Source organism: Perognathus longimembris, chromosome 18, assembly GCF_023159225.1.
Source record: "Perognathus longimembris pacificus isolate PPM17 chromosome 18, ASM2315922v1, whole genome shotgun sequence".
Taxonomy (NCBI): domain Eukaryota; kingdom Metazoa; phylum Chordata; class Mammalia; order Rodentia; family Heteromyidae; genus Perognathus; species Perognathus longimembris.
In genome coordinates this window covers 30,348,534-30,364,876 of record NC_063178.1, presented here as the reverse complement: position 1 = coordinate 30,364,876, position 16,343 = coordinate 30,348,534, and positions in this window count along the sequence as shown.

Below are 16,343 nucleotides of genomic sequence, written 5' to 3'. Positions count from 1 at the left end.
GCAGCATCCTCTCCATTGGGGTCGGCATGCTGATTTTGAGATCTTTGCTAATTTCCCTTCTTGAATTCCCATAGTCCCCATGGTGCAGTGTGATTTCCTCAGTGTTAAGGTGGTCCTCTGTTTGAAGCTCGATTGGTGTGTTCTCCATCTCCCCATGCAGCCCCAGGAGGACAAAGAGGTTCACACGCTGTCTCTGAAATCTTCACTCTTTGCTGCTTCTGTGTTTCTGTGGTGAGATTTCTTCTGTATTAGAATGAGTCTCTATCTTTTTAAAGTTTTACTGGTGTGGCTCTCTTGAGGTAAGGTGTGTGCAGGGACAATAACTCTCTGTTCAGTCAGAGATAACTAAGGAGTTTACTTGTGACGGTGCTACCATTTCTCCTGAAGTCCACCTCTGACTTTTGGATGGTTCATTGGAAGTAATAGTCTCATAGGCTTTCCTGCCCCAGTTGGCTTTGAACCATGACCGTTACATATCAGCCTCTTGAATGGTGTGTGCCATTGCTTCCAAACCAATAAATTTACTTTTGAAAGAACTTAACATGAACTGCAGATAAAAACCCTTTTTTGTGAAAACCTTATGCATCAAATTACAGAAATGCAAGCCAGAAAATTTTTATAATTAAATCATCCACCTATTTTCAAAAAAGCAATGCTATTTTATACATATTTCCAATACTATTATTTGCATGCTGTATGTTTTGTTACTTATGAGTCAACATAAATATTATTGTGTTTTATAATGCAATGCTTTGTAAGGATTGTTATTCTTCTTTTACTTAGAGACACATTCTCTGCTTCCTGAATAAGGGCCCCAAATTTCATTTTGCACCGAGTCCATGAATTTTGTAACCAATTCTGTTAGAAACTGACATTTAGAAGATACACTTCCAATGAGAGGAATTTAATTAAGAATCCCTCAAAGTGCTTGATAACATGCTCTGGCTTACTATATTAATAAATCGCCTCTGCTAGCATTTCTAAGCTAAGTGAATGAGTGTGTGAGAGAGTGAGTGGATGTGTGCATGGTATACTTACCGTACAGTGTTCTGAGCAAGCAGCATAGAACTGAGTAACTAAAAAATACAAAAGAAACTTTAGAACTTAACATTCCAAATTCCCACACACACGATGCAAAAAGTTCTCAGCCCCAAGAGACATAACCTCCCACACACATTGTGTGATCTATTCAGTGTTTCCATGCCCTTCAGTTTGTGAATGCCTGCTTCCTGTATTCATATAGTGCCCTAAAACAAGGCAAAGGTCATGGCAGCATTATGAGAAAGATGAACCAAGAATCTACAATACAATGCTGAACGCTATGCATCTTGAAAATTTATGCTTTTCCACAGTGGCAATCTGTTTGAAACTGTAGACCTGCAGAGTTCAAGGATCTGCTGTAATTTGGATACACCAATAAGATAAATATATCATCACAATGGAGCATTCTGTTAACCCATGCTCAGACGTTACAGTTCACCTATATGTCACCAGTTATAATGACCGTTATTACTTAGTTGAGTTCTATTTTTAAAAAATTGTTGTAAATGTGATATACAGAGGGTTTACAGTTACATCAGTCACATAATGAGTATATTTCTTTTTGACAGTGTCACCCCTCCCTCATTTTCTCCCAATATTTTCCCTCCTAGCCTCCCTACCCTCCAAGCTGTATAGTACATTTCCAAGATAGTGTCTGAATTAGTGCTGAATTAGTTCACCTTATGTCCCTCCATTTCTGCAAGGTTCTATTTTATTTCATTTTTCAACTGTTTAGTGATCCACATCACCAATTACTTACATTAGAGAAAGATGGAACCCGGAAACATCCCATCTCAAATACTGGTCCCTGCTTCTGAAGAAACCTAAAATCTGGTTAGAGACTTCTCACACACACTGGCTCATAGATGAACAGGAAAAGATGTTGGAAGTTCATGAAGCAGTGCAATATCACCCAGCCATTATACCACTCCACACAGCCCTCAATAAGCCTTCTTCTCTGATGAACAGAATAAAAGATGGTGAGATCCCATGGTCCAGCCACAGTACAAGCAGGGGCTCCAAGGAGCAAGGGGATGATAACAAAGGAGACCTAGAGAAGGCTGATGGCACGATTCTTCATTCTAACAAAAGCCTTAGCTATATACATTTTCTATGTTTGTCACATGCTTGCATAATATTGTCCTAGAAACCACTGTGCCAAAAAGTGCAGACAGGATGCATCCTTCCTCATTCTATTTCAATCAATCTTTGTCCACCAGGCTCCTGCAGATAAGCCCCCAGGCCCAGAAGCTGAAAGAAACATTTCCCCAAACAAAAGGGCAAGTACTTGCAGCCCTGAGGGTTGGCTTGGAAGGTGGTGGAGCCCTTGCTCACACCTTGCCAGCTCCTAGCACCTCAGTTAGAAAAGGTCAGATCTTTGCTCAATGTTCAGTTTTCAATGTTAAAAAGGAAGTAAATGCAAGATGCCAGTATGAATTACTTAGCTAGTAAATGGGGGTACATAGAAAGAAATTCCATTACCTCACTTTCGCCTAAGCATTTTCTTCCTGCCTCATTATTGCTGGTCCATTTGCTGAGTGAGGAGAGACTCCTATAATGAAATCCCCCAAACCAGGCTCTGCTGTTTGAATGTGAAACAATCTTGGTCCCTTGAGCTTTCAGGGTGGAGTTCCAGTTTGTGTAAATGTGGGGCACAATGGGCAAGAAAGGAGACTTGGGTGAGCTATGGATATTCTACTAGCTGCTGGAGAGTGAGCCAAAGGGGATGGTGCTGTCCTCCCCACACAATGATTTCTAAGGATTTTTCTAAAAGTAAAAATGCATATTAATTATCCAAATGGATGTCCTGTGAAGGAAGGAAAGCAACATAACAAACCTCACTCAAACATTGCCATTCAAATGGTAATGGAAGCTGAAGTGAAGGTGTGTATTGGCTTATTGCAACTGACAGTCCATCAAATTGTTAAAAAGATTCTTTCCTAGGTTGGACAAATGGGACTGCATCAAACTGCAGAGCTTCTGCACGGCAAAGGACATAGCTCGCATGATAAACAGAAAGCCCACAGACTGGGAGAAGATCTTTACCGGACATTCAACAGACAAAGGCCTCATCTCTAGAATATATGCAGAACTAAAAAAATTACCTTTTTCCAAAACAAAACCACAAAGAACCAATAGCCCCCTCAACAAGTGGGCTAAAGACTTACAAAGAGACTTCTCTGATGAGGAAATGAGAATGGCCAAGAGACATATGAAAAAGTGCTCTACATCAATGGCCATAAAAGAAATGCAAATCAGAACAACATTGAGATTCCACCCCACCCCAGTAAGAATGTCATATACCAAGAAAACTAACAATAACAATTGTTGGAGGGGATGTGGCCAAAAGGGAACCCTACTTCATTGTTGGTGGGAATGTAAACTGGTTCAGCCACTCTGGCAAACAGTATGGAGATTCCTCAGAAGGCTAAATATAGAACTCCCCTATGGCCCAGCAGCCCCACTTTTGGGTATCTATCCAAAAGACCACAAACAAAATCACAGTAAAGCCACCAACACAACAATGTTCATCGCAGCACAACTTGTCATAGCGAGAATCTGGAACCAACCCAGATGCCCCTGAGTAGACGAATGGATCAGGAAAAATGTGGTACATATACACAATGGAATTTTATGCCTCTATCAGAAAGAATGACATTGCCCCATTTGTAAGGAAATGGAAGGACTTGGAAAAAATTATACTAAGTGAAGTGAGCCAGACCCAAAGAAACATGGACTCTATGGTCTCCCTTATTGGGAATAATTAGTACAGGTTTAGGCAAGTCATAGCAGAGCATCACAAGGCCCAATAGCTATACCCTTATGAACACATAAGATGATGCTAAGTGAAATGAACTCCATGTTATGGAAACAATTGTTATATCACAGTTGTAACTACTTTCAACGTCCTATGTGTATCTGTAGCTTCTATTATTGATGATGTTCTTGTATCACCTTCCTGTGGTTGTACCTACACTATCTCTGTAATCTTATCTGAGTATATTGGAAACCGTGTATACTGGTATTGAAAGTAGGAAATTGAAAGGGAATACCAAAATTGAGAGACACAGGGTAAAAAAAAAGACAAACAACTACAAAAGCAATACTTGCAAAACTGTTTGGTGTAAGTGAACTGAACACCTCCGGGGGGGGGGGGGGAGAGGGAAAGGGGGAGGAGGGAGGGGGATATGAGGGACAAGGTAACAGTACAAGAAATGTATCCAATGCCTAACGTATGAAACTGTAACCTCTCTGTACATCAGTTTGATAATAAAAATTTTTAAAAAAAAGATCCTTTCCTGGATGCCATAACTCAATGGGATGACACTGACCTAAACTATCCTGTTTAAACAGAGGAAATATTGCCCGGTGATTGATTTGAGAATTCCATTATATAGGACATGGTAGGGAGAAAAAGAGCCTTTGAAAGGGAAATTTTGCACATACGTAATACATATCTCATGAATATTTACAGATACTTTGCTATACATTTTATGTATGTATGTATATGCATGTGTGCACATGAATTCTAAACTGAGTTGTGTCAGGTTCCTCATCACAGCTATTCTAAAATCTTTAAGTCTGTGAATCATGAATGAGGTGTTAGATTCACTTTCCACCACCCTTGGGACTCTAAGCATAAAATCACTTCCTGAAATGAGGTCATCTGGTTTTTTTTCTGAAATTATTGATTTTGGCCCGTTCTTTAGAGGACTGATTTTTTTGCAGACATACACAATATTTAGGTTTCCCTAAAATTATTATTATAAAAGTAATCAGAAAATATCAAGACAAAGATATTAAGTAGATGGGAAAGGCTTTTGACCAAAAAAACAGAGAAAATTCTATAAACTTATACTATTAAAGGACTTCTTCAGTGTTTGATGTGAAAATTAAAAAAAAATCAAACACATTGCAGTGGAGGAAGTGTAAAGTTTTGAGTTCAAACCTTAGTACTATCAAAATGTGACTCAATAGTAACAAAATATCAATATACAAAGTAATCAAGACACATTTTATTTAGCTTATTGCTGTTTTGTGTTTTTTAGTTCACACAGGTAAGTGAACGTTTAACCATAGTAAAGTAGTTATGGGTGTGACCCCAAGGTGGCAGCAAAACTCAGCTATTACCCAATAAGCAGATGGTTCTTTTTAGTGGATTCTGAATGAATAGGTCAGGGGCAAAGAAAATCTTGTTCTTATTGCCTGTGTAGACATCTCAAGATACCACTATAACTGAAAGAGAGAAAAGGAGACAACTTGGTAACAGAGGTGACTGTCCAGACTAGACATCGTAAGGCTTCAACTGATCCTCCTGGGGAAGGAAAAATGAAGAGATTGATTCGTGATTTATTCCTGCTCCTGTGGCTGTGGCTGCACTGTGAGTTGAGGATTTAGTGGGGAAAGAATATACTATTGGATTTCCTTAGATAGCCAGGAGAAGATCCGTTTATGTAGATCGGCTATACTTCCTGCAGGAAAAGACCATTCTGAAGAATACTAACCTGACAACTGTCTCCTTTCTGTCCTTCTCTCCACATAGTGCTGAGCAGAGGAGAGAAGGTGGAGCAGAGTCCTTCTGTCCTGAGCGTGCAGGAGGGAGACAGTTGTGTCATCAACTGTACTTACTCAGACAGTGCCTCAGCCTACTTCATTTGGTATAAGCAAGAACCAGGACAAGGTCCCCAGCGCATTCTAGACATTCGTTCAAATAGGGACAGAAATGAAAATGGAAAACTCCTCGCCCTATTTCAGAAAAATGACAAACATCTCTCCCTGCACATCAAAGACACATGGCCTGGGGACTTGGCTGTCTACCTCTGTGCAGCAAGTGCACATTGCTCCCCAGGCACCTGCATCCTGTCCTCAAACCTGCCACCCCTTTCTCTGCCATGTATCTTCCAGCACAGCATTTGCCTGTTGCCTGTTTTAAAGTAGCAGCTAACACACAGAAATTAAGGATGTATAACAAGATTAGATTGAAGGAGACTGTGGCAGTTGAGAACATTCTGTAGGGTGATTATTTATGAAAAGATTGTTTTTCTATTTTTTATGATACATATATATATATATATATATATATACATATATATATATCCCCAGTCATGGGGCTTGAGCTCAGGGCCTGGGCACTGTCCCTGAGCTTCTTTTGCTTCTAGTGCTCGCTCTACCACTCAAGCCACAGCTCCCTTTCCTGCTTTTTCTGTGTATGAGGTGCTGAATTGAACCCAGAGCTTCAGGCATGAAAGGCAAGCACTCTACCACTAAGCCAGATTCCCAGCCTACTTGTTATATTTTATATATAAGATGTATACTGTGAGGTTAAAACAATGGGTAGAGCAAGTTTAGTGATGGAACACAAGGTCTCATTTCCCACCCTCTCAGCATGCCAAATTCAGGCTCATCCACAGATTCAGCAATCTTAAAACCACACTTAATGTATTTTTAGAAGGAACTAAAAATGATATCTTTTCATTTTCATTTTTTCTTTTGCAAATACTTGAACTTGAACTCAGGGCCTGAGGACCATCTCTGAGTTTTTGTGATTAAAGTTGGTGCTATACGTTGAGCCACAGTTATCCAGCTTTGTGTTGGGTAATTCAAAGTAAGAGTCTCATGGACTCTCTTCCTTTGGCTGGCTTCAAACCATGGTCCTCAGATTTCAGCCTTTTGCACAGTGTGAGCCAATTGCACGTGGTAAGCCAATGGCACCCAGAATGACGGTTTCTTGAAATCCATTTATAAGTTTCACTATGAAACTTCTCCATATGAGAAACTGGAGTATAAATATTGCCTGTCTCTTGTGAATGGTTGGGCTCTTTTGAAAGTTTTATGTTATTTTCTCTGATTAACAATTATATAATTAAATAAAACATGAAAATATAAAATTGATAAATCTGTATCCAGATTATCTGTTAGGACCATTTGGTCAATGCTACAAAGAAGTTAATATTTCCAAACACAAGTGTACAGTTCTAATATACAATATAATGTCTATAGCTTATAAAATTATACTGTAATATATTTTTTCTCAGATAAGTGTTTTTATGTCCTAATATTCTCAAATGTTCAAAAAAGTAACTTAGTAATTTGTAGACATTTGTAGTATGCAAATAACTGCTTATGTTCACCCAATGTCATGTTGTAATCCTCAATTCACAGTACAATTTAGTTTAAAAGATTTTTGTTTTTATTCATCATTCTCACTAACTCTCCATTATATCTAGAAAGTTAAATTTATTCCTTGCATGTCATTTTTATTGCCAACTTATATTTCTAGAGTTATGGAAAGAGTTTTATACATCAATTGTCATCTACATTGCTCATCACATAGTAGTGGATTAATTTATCCTCAACTTTTGACTAACCTATATATTTTATCCTAATTTTAAAATAATGTATCTTCTAGTGTTTCTGACAATTCAATAAAAATAAATTATTTGTGTAAATGATTGATTCTCTGTTCTTCCCATCTCTGTCTAAGGATGAATGTAATTGGAGATTACACTGGTAAGAATGATCTCCTCTATCTGAGTTACAATATGAGTTATCAGCGAATTGACTTGCTCTTGTATGCCGCATCGTTCACATATACTAATTTTCAACAACACAGGTCAATATTGTAATCCAACCCTCACTCGACTTTTCTCATTTCCTTCACTACACAACTAGCTCCTGGTCCACAGAGGCAAGTCTGCTCTTGGCTGGTCTAATTCTCTGAAGACTGATTCAGGGTGTGAACCAGGAAACCAGAGCTTATATTATATTGCTTTATTTCTTGGTTGTAAAGGAGATGCTGTAATTTCATTGGTTTAACTGTTGTATCTTATTCAGGTGAAAATGGATCAAAGGTAAAAAAAATAAACTACAATTATGTACCCAGAGTATGCAGAGTCCAAACTCAGAGCCTGTTACAGTACAGAGTCTGTATCTCACATTCATATACACTTAAGCTTTAGATCTTGGTTACAGTTGTGGGCTTCCTTCTTTTGCTTCTCTAACAAATTTGGTAGCTTAAAAGAATAGAAATATATTTTTTCTCACAGTTCTGAAAGTGTGAGGCTGGAATTCATTTTCCTGGGCCTGAATCAAGATGTCAGCAGGCTGCACTAGGCAGCAGAAGAGAATCTGTTTCCTGTCTCTCCCAGCTCTGATGGTTGCTGTCTCAGCCTGTGGCTGCATCACTCCTGTCTGCCTCCTTGGTTGTCCTGGAATCTCTTCTTTTGTTGTCAATCTCTATCTAACCATTTGTGTGATTGTATTAAGCTCTGATAATTAACGACACTTTTCCCATCTCAGGACCTTCAACTTTATTATATCTGCCTATAACTGACAGGGATTTGGTGGAATCGACTCTAATACACAGGGAGCTCTCCTTTTGTCTAGTATTTTGACATGGCTTTGGCTTTTATTTCTACATTGAGAACATAATAATAAATTAGGCAGAGTCCCATCAGTGATAAAACAGAAAGCATAATTACTTTCTCAGAGTCCTAACTTTTGTTTTTAAATTGTTGTAAAGAACAACAAATGTTTTGTGCATTTCCATTCATGAATATTGAATTCTAACATACTGCATAATTTCATATACTCAGTTCTATAAAACCATGGCAACTGGTTAGTAGAGTTGAGGGTTATATAAATTTATAAATTCAGTTTGAATTGTGTTCCATGTAATTTTAATTGTCCAGCTCCAGCTTAAATTTTTATCAATAGATTTTTATGACATATACAAGGGTGATTTTATTGATTGAAATTCACTTGGTCTATTTTAGTTGGGATCGGCTACTTATTTGGAATTTCCAAGCAGTGGCATTGAATGAGAAAAGGAACAAAGTTTTTACTTTGTTGCACGGCAGTGGCTGTGAAATATGCCAGTTGTGATCAATGACTCAAGTAAAGTCTATACCAAGGTCTATTTCTAAGTAAGGTCCATAAATAGAAACATATGATTCTGTCATCCAGATGACAGAATAACCCTAAAAGGAGAAAACAAGGGACTGTGAAGGATATGGTAGTCGGTGGTTCCAATTGTGTACATAATTCGCTTGGGACAATGTCTACTTCATGAAAATATAGGTTTGGTCCGTGGATCCTGAGCCAGCTCTCATCTCTTTTTTCCTTTTGGCAGTTCTGGTCTTGAACTTGGGACCTCATGCTTGCTTGCTAAGCACTCAACAACTTCAATTACACCTCCATCTTTTTGCACCAGTTTGTTTTCCATAAAAGGCCTGGAGTTTTTGCTTAGACTAAACTCAGACTAAAATCCTCCATTTACCTCCTAGAACTGATACTATAGGTGTGAGCCATCATGCCTTGGTCTGAGTCCTCATTTTCTATGGTGAAGTCTGCTTTGGAGGTTTCTGGAGAACTGTTAACTAAACAAATAACTTTTGAATTTCTGTCATTTAGGAATGAATTATGACACACTAACTCTCAAAATGCAATCAAAGTAAATTCCTTGTACTTTACAAGGTAAGCTTTTAGTGAAAAGCACCTAGTGAGGTCATTTGACAGGGCTCAAAGGAGACTTTCTGCAGAATAGTTTCCAGAATGCCTAATCATTCAGGTTTAAGTCAAATGAAATGTGATTAAGGAAAGCCCAGGACAGTGAATTTTTTTGAAATCTTGATAAAACATAATGAATAACATGATTTCACACGGTGAAGTTATGAAAGAATGGAATGTATATGGTTTGGGATTTAAATAGGACCATAGGTAATCATTTCACAATTTTACATAATGACTTTTTGCAGTAGAGAAATGCAAGGCCACAGAACCACAGATTCATTGTGAGCTCAATCAGGTGTGAACTGGGGATGTTACTGGGATTTAAACAAAGGACCTCAGGATTAACAGGCAGGTGGCTCTATCTTCACCCACACCTGTAACACTTTTTTGTACTGGATGTTTAGTGATAGTGCCCAGCATACTGTTTGGGCTGCCTGGGTCTGTGATCCTTTCCATTTTAGCATCCCAAATAGCTATGGTCACAGCCATTAGCCATTAAATTCTATTTGTAATTACCTTTCGAATGCTCTAGCTGTTGTTTCTATATATTCAGCAGATGATGGGGTAATGAAAGAAGTGAAATTTCTAAGTGAGGACAGTCTTGCTTTACTGTCCACAGACATATGCTTCTTCATATATGGGTAAGTGGTTGAGAATATCTACCTTTTAAATAAGTACAGCCTTATTGTTAATGTTCACGGAATAGGAGTTTCTCACAATTAATTATACTATTCTTGGGGCAACGATATAGTAGCTTCTTGTAGATCATCTAGGTGTCTGTTGAAGCAAAATATTCAGAGTTGAAACCTAATGAGCAGATTCTGGTCTCTAATCCAGCCTTTATGACCAGAGTGGGCTGTCAAAATGAAAGACAGAATGGAAACTTTTTGACAGGATTAAGTATCTGAGGACTTCATTATGAAATCTTTAGCAAATAGAGGTTAATATTTTTCCTGACGTTTGGTCCAAGACTGGCAAGTTGGAATATTACTGTGTCTATAGGTAAGTTGAAAACCAGCTTTGTTCTATGTTGATAAAATGATTGATTTCTACTTTAAGAAGCAATATAGGTGTTAGGACATCCGAGTGTTGTATCTTAGGTTGTCCTTCTGTTCAATGACCTGTAGTATTTGTTAGTATTACCCCTCCCCAATCATATTACAGATGTAAGGACTGAGATTATGAGTAGGTCACACCAATTTCCTTTTGATACACCTTATATTATTTTCACATTTAATGGTTACAAAACTGAATGGGTTAAACCTTACATCATTTGCATGGAAATAAACAGACTTTGAAAAAATTGTTAAATGCAATAACTCAGGTTCAGAGAAACCAAAAGATTCTTGTTTCATCACATATGTAAAAGTTATATTTCAATTATAAATACATACTTAAACATACACAGGGTCATGTGCATATATGCACAAATAACTAATGTATGTGCAGGGAAAGATTGCAAAAGTGTAGCCCTTTCAAACAATTAGATTACTGTGTATTATAATGAACACTAGAACTTGTGTTGTCCAAAGTAAGGGCGGTGATGTTGAAGGATGGTGGAGCAGACAATTGAGAAAGGAAGGTGGGCAAGTATAGACATAACATTGAATGGAACTATGTAACTTGAGGGGATGGGTAGAGTTGGAAGAGATGAGCAGCATTATGAACGGGAAGGCATTGATCAAGATGCATTATATCCATAAACTGGCATGCTGAATTAGTACAACTACTTAAAGATAATGAAAAAAAATTGAAGTGGTTAATTCTGAAGGAAATTGGATTGGATGAGATTGTCAGTCCACACAGAGAGGTTAGACATGATACACAACTCCCACACTAGGTAGTCTCTGTTTCCCATTCTCCTGAAGCAGCAACACACAGCCCATAAACTCCCTCACCCTGGGAGGGGCACTCAGAGCTCATAGCCTTGTGAGTAGAGGAAGAACACATTTCACATCAGAGGAAGAACACATTTCACATCAGAGGAAGAGCACACGTGCTGGTCTCTAGATGCTGAACATGCTCATGGCTTCAATGAGGCTGGTAGGGTGTGCATCGCAACTGGCCCTCCTGTGTGACCTGAGCACTGGGAACAGGAGTGTCTTATGGAGACCTTGGGGAAAAGGGATGACGAGAAGTAAAAGTGGAATTTCTTTGAGCTACACCACTTAACACTAAATTTTCTTTTCCCTTTCCTTTTCTATTCATTCATACGGGGGAGGGTGTATGTGCATGTGCTATGCCAGTACTGGGGCTTTAACTCACAATTTCCCTTAGCTATTTTGCTCAAGGCTGGCACACTAACACTTGAGCCACATCTCTAGTTCTGGTGTTTTTTGTAAGTTCTCGTGGACTGGCCTGGGTTTAGAACCACACACCTCAGATCTCAGCCTCTTGAGTAGCGAGGATTACAGGAGTGAGCTACGGGTGCCAAGCTCCCTTAGACTTTCTGATTCCTCTACTTTTGTCCACTCTAATCCAGTTTTTTTTCTGAATATAACTCAGGCCCAATCAGCAATGTGTGTGCAGGAGAAAGAGGCTGTTATCCTGCACTGTACCTAAGACACAAATGTTGAAAATATGGTCTCCTCTGGTCCAAGCAGCCCAGCAGTGAGGATAGGGATTCCTTGTTCTCCAAAACTCTTACAGCCTGCAAAACACAAAAGCAAGTGACTTCTCACTGGTATTATAGGACGCAAGCAAATCTTTCACGCTTCTTAGCTTCACAGCTGAGGGGCTCAGATGTGAGCAAAACACAGAAGAGTTTTGAAGAGAGGAATACCACAGAATGCAAGGACTGCTTGACATCTACTTGCTTATAGGGACCAAAGCAAGGAATCATTTTCCAAGACAAGAAAGTGGCCAGCGCTGTAGCACAAGTGTTGCATTTGAAGGAAAATGTTCACTCTGAGAAAATTTATCTCTAGGTTCATAGGCCAGATCTAGAATCATGATACTTTTTTAAGATCCATGAATCTATGAAGCTAAACACAGTTTTCGATGGTGGTCTGAAAGGGAAGTATACCTATAATAAACAATGTGCTACTTGGCCTTCAGATTAATCACGAAGACTTGGGTAAGGAAATTCAGAAAAATGACCAAAAAGTGAGCAAAAATTTGCAGTAATTTTGAATTGATCCACCCTCAATGCTGAATAAATGAGGTATTACACATGTGGTTTTAAATAAGAATGTGTTTTCAATATTGTGCTATATGTTCTACCTCAGTAGAATTAAGTAAATCTCAGATGCTCAGTGTTGGGAAAATGGAGGAGAATGGAAAAGGAATAGGCCAGACTCCATCATCAACAGGTGAGGACTGTTTATTGAGGAACAGCGTGGGGCAAAGACCTTCCCGCAGGTTTGGTGGTTGTGCGAGGTGGTCAATTTGGGACCAGACTTATAAGGGGTCTGAGCAAGTAGGCAGAGGTTATTGAAAGTGCCACTAGATCTAGGAAGTTGGTGGCTTGTCCTTGGACCCTTAATAGATTGCTTACACATGGGCTTAGGTGAATTTCCCTGGTGAATTTCCCTGCCTGCACATTAAAGCAGGTCACCTCATACCTGGGGTTTTGCCTGGTGTCTGTATGAGCCTGGGGCAATAGGGTGGGGGTCAATCCTTCACTCAGGAGGTGGAACCATCATCTCCTCAAGTTCAATTTGTAATAAAGAAAAATTAGTGCGTCTCAGAAACAACATACCAAAGCATCGAGCAGATAATATAGTATGCCTTTTTGTGTTTTTGTTTGTTGTTCTGTAGGAGATTGAGTCTCTATGATATGGCACATGCTAGGCAAAACATTTATGTCTCAATCTAGGCTCCCAGCCCTTTTGCTTTCCACACATCTGGCACTCAGCACAATGAAACCCCAAGCACTGCAATTTAATCATTTCTTCAACAGAAATGTTTAGATGTGGGGACTCAGGTATATTAGTCACATCAATGATCAGTGATATGCTTTAACACATACTGGTCTATTTTATTGGATCGAATCCAAAGACAGTAAATGAAATAACTGCTTTATAAGACAGGCATTTATAAAAAGTACGGGCTGGGGATATGGCCTAGTGGCAAGAGTGCCTGCCTCATATACATGAGGCCCTGGGTTCGATTCCCCAGCACCACATATACAGAAAATGGCCAGAAGTGGCACTGTGGCTCAAGTGGCAGAGTGCTAGCCTTGAGCAAAAAGAAGCCAGGGACAGTGCTCAGGCCCTGAGTCCAAGCCCCAGGACTGGCCAAAAAAAAAAAAAAAAAAAAAGTAAGAATATGCTATCAAAAAAGTTTTATCCCATTTTTCTAAGTATTCAATATTTTCCAATATAGGAAAGAACACACAAAGCAAAAATGCTTGAAGATCAGAAAGCCAGAATTGCATTTAATGAATGTATAAACATTTAAAATATCCCAACTTTTTTGTTACTTAAATTGCTATTTTGTCCATTCATAGTCTTTGTAATTCTTCAATTATGTCTTAGAGTTTCTTGTCTTTTTTTTTTAATTTTTTTTTTTTTTTTTTTTTTTTTGGTCAGTCCTGGGGCTTGGACTCAGGGCCTGAGCACTGTCCCTGGCTTCTTTTTGCTCAAGGCTAGCACTCTGCCACTTGAGCCACAGCGCCACTTCTGGCCATTTTCTGTATATGTGGTGCTGGGGAATCGAACCCAGGGCCTCATGTATATGAGGCAGGCACTCTTGCCACTAGGCCATATCCCCAGCCCCGAGTTTCTTGTCTTAATTTACAAGTGAAATACTCTATATCATTTCCTACATGTTCATCTGTGTCTATTAAATTTCTCTCGAGTTTCCTACTATTATATATCCATTTATTACTAACAAATACAAAAAATAGCTTTTTAAAATCACATTAAATAGCCAAGAGTTTCTGAGTTCGAAAATTGCCATATATTCAGAATTCCTAAACCAATAATATTTCATGTGATAGCCTAACCTTCAAATGATACATCAAAGAAGATGAAAACATTTACTATTTATTCTTTCTATACTGGGGCTTGATTGCACAATAGGGGCTCTGTCTTTTAACTTTTTCACCCATGGCTGGCACTTCACAACTTGTGATACAGCTCCATTTCTAGCTTTATGGTTCTTAGCTTGAGCTAAGGGTCTCATAGACTCCTTACCCTGCCTGGGTTAGACCATAATTCTTAGATGACACTCTGTGGAGTAGCTAGGATTTATAGACATGAGCCACTGGCACCCAGCTAACTCTTAAAAGTCATGGAAATAAAATTAGCTAAATAACTTGCTTATTTTGTGTGTGTACACACAAACACACACACACACCCCATTTTTTTTTTTTTTTTGCCAGTCCTGGGTCTTGAACTCAGGGTCTGAGCAGTATCACTGGCTTCTTTGTGCTCAAGGCTAGCACTCTGCCAAGTGAGCCACAGCGCCACTTCTGGCTTTTTTTATATATAGGGCTGGGAAATCAAACCCAGGGCTTCATGTATACCAGGCAAGTACTCTACCACGAAGCCACATTCCGAGCCCACACACATTGCATTTATCTTTAAAAATACTGTGTGTGTGTGTGTGTGTGTGTGTGTGTGTGTGTGTGTGTGTGTGTGATCCTTGGCTTGAACTCAGGGCTTGGGCACTGTTCCTGAGCTCTTTTGCTCAGCCCAGTGCTCTAACATCTCAGCCAAAACTCCAGTCCAAAACTCCACTTCAGGCTTTTTGTGATTTATTGGAGATAAGAGTGTCATGGAATTTTTTTTCCAGGCTGGTTTCAAATGATGATCCTCCGATCTCAGCCTCCTGAATAACTAGGACTACAGTGTATGCCACAGGTGCTTGACTTGAAAATGCTAATTCTTGAGAAGACATGTGAATAAATTAAGAAATCATATGACTGAGCTTTAACATGGCAATGGAGCTTGATTTTTAAAAAAAAATATATTTGTATTCATCTACTCAAAAAATGTGGGGTGCCTTCAGTGAATGAAAAAATCATGATATTTAATGACAATACTGGAACCCACAGTATAAACGACCATAATTTCTACACTACAAATGTGTCTGAAACCTATCAATCCTATCCACAAAGTGACTGAAAATCACTTGCCCTCAGAGAGACATCCTGATGGGACTGAGAGTGCATTCTTAGTCTTTCATTTCTCTAAGAGCATTTGATGCCAACACATGGATCATTTTACCCACAGCCTGCTGTACTCTACTGGTGTTGCTTCTTTTTTTTTTTTTTTTGGCCAGTCCTGGGCCTTGGACTCAGGGCCTGAGCACTGTCCCTGGCTTCTTCCCGCTCAAGGCTAGCACTCCGCCACTTGAGCCACAGCGCCGCTTCTGGCCGTTTTTCTGTATATGTGGTGCTGGGGAATCGAACCTAGGGCCTCGTGTATCCGAGGCAGGCACTCTTGCCACTAGGCTATCTCCCCAGCCCTGGTGTTGCTTCTTAATTCAGAGTCTTCTTCATTCTCTACAATCCTCTCTCCAATACCGGAAATAAGAGTTGTAGTGGTCAGCTAATGCCTGACTTTCACTGTAAGTTCCTCAGTATTTGTATAAGAAAGCAAAGGGTAAAAAAAAATCAAAGCGCCTCTTTTACAGTTCATTTAGAGCATTTTATACTCTGGGAAAAGATGCATGGCATTAATCTTACTCCTTTAGTCATGTTAAAGTGTAATGTTCAGTGGCATTGAATACATCACAGATTTCACAAACTCTCCAGAGAACTATTATTCATTCTGTAAAATTGAAACAGTATTGTGTTGCTTTTTTACAACTCAGCATCATCCCAACCTACTCTACATTCTCCC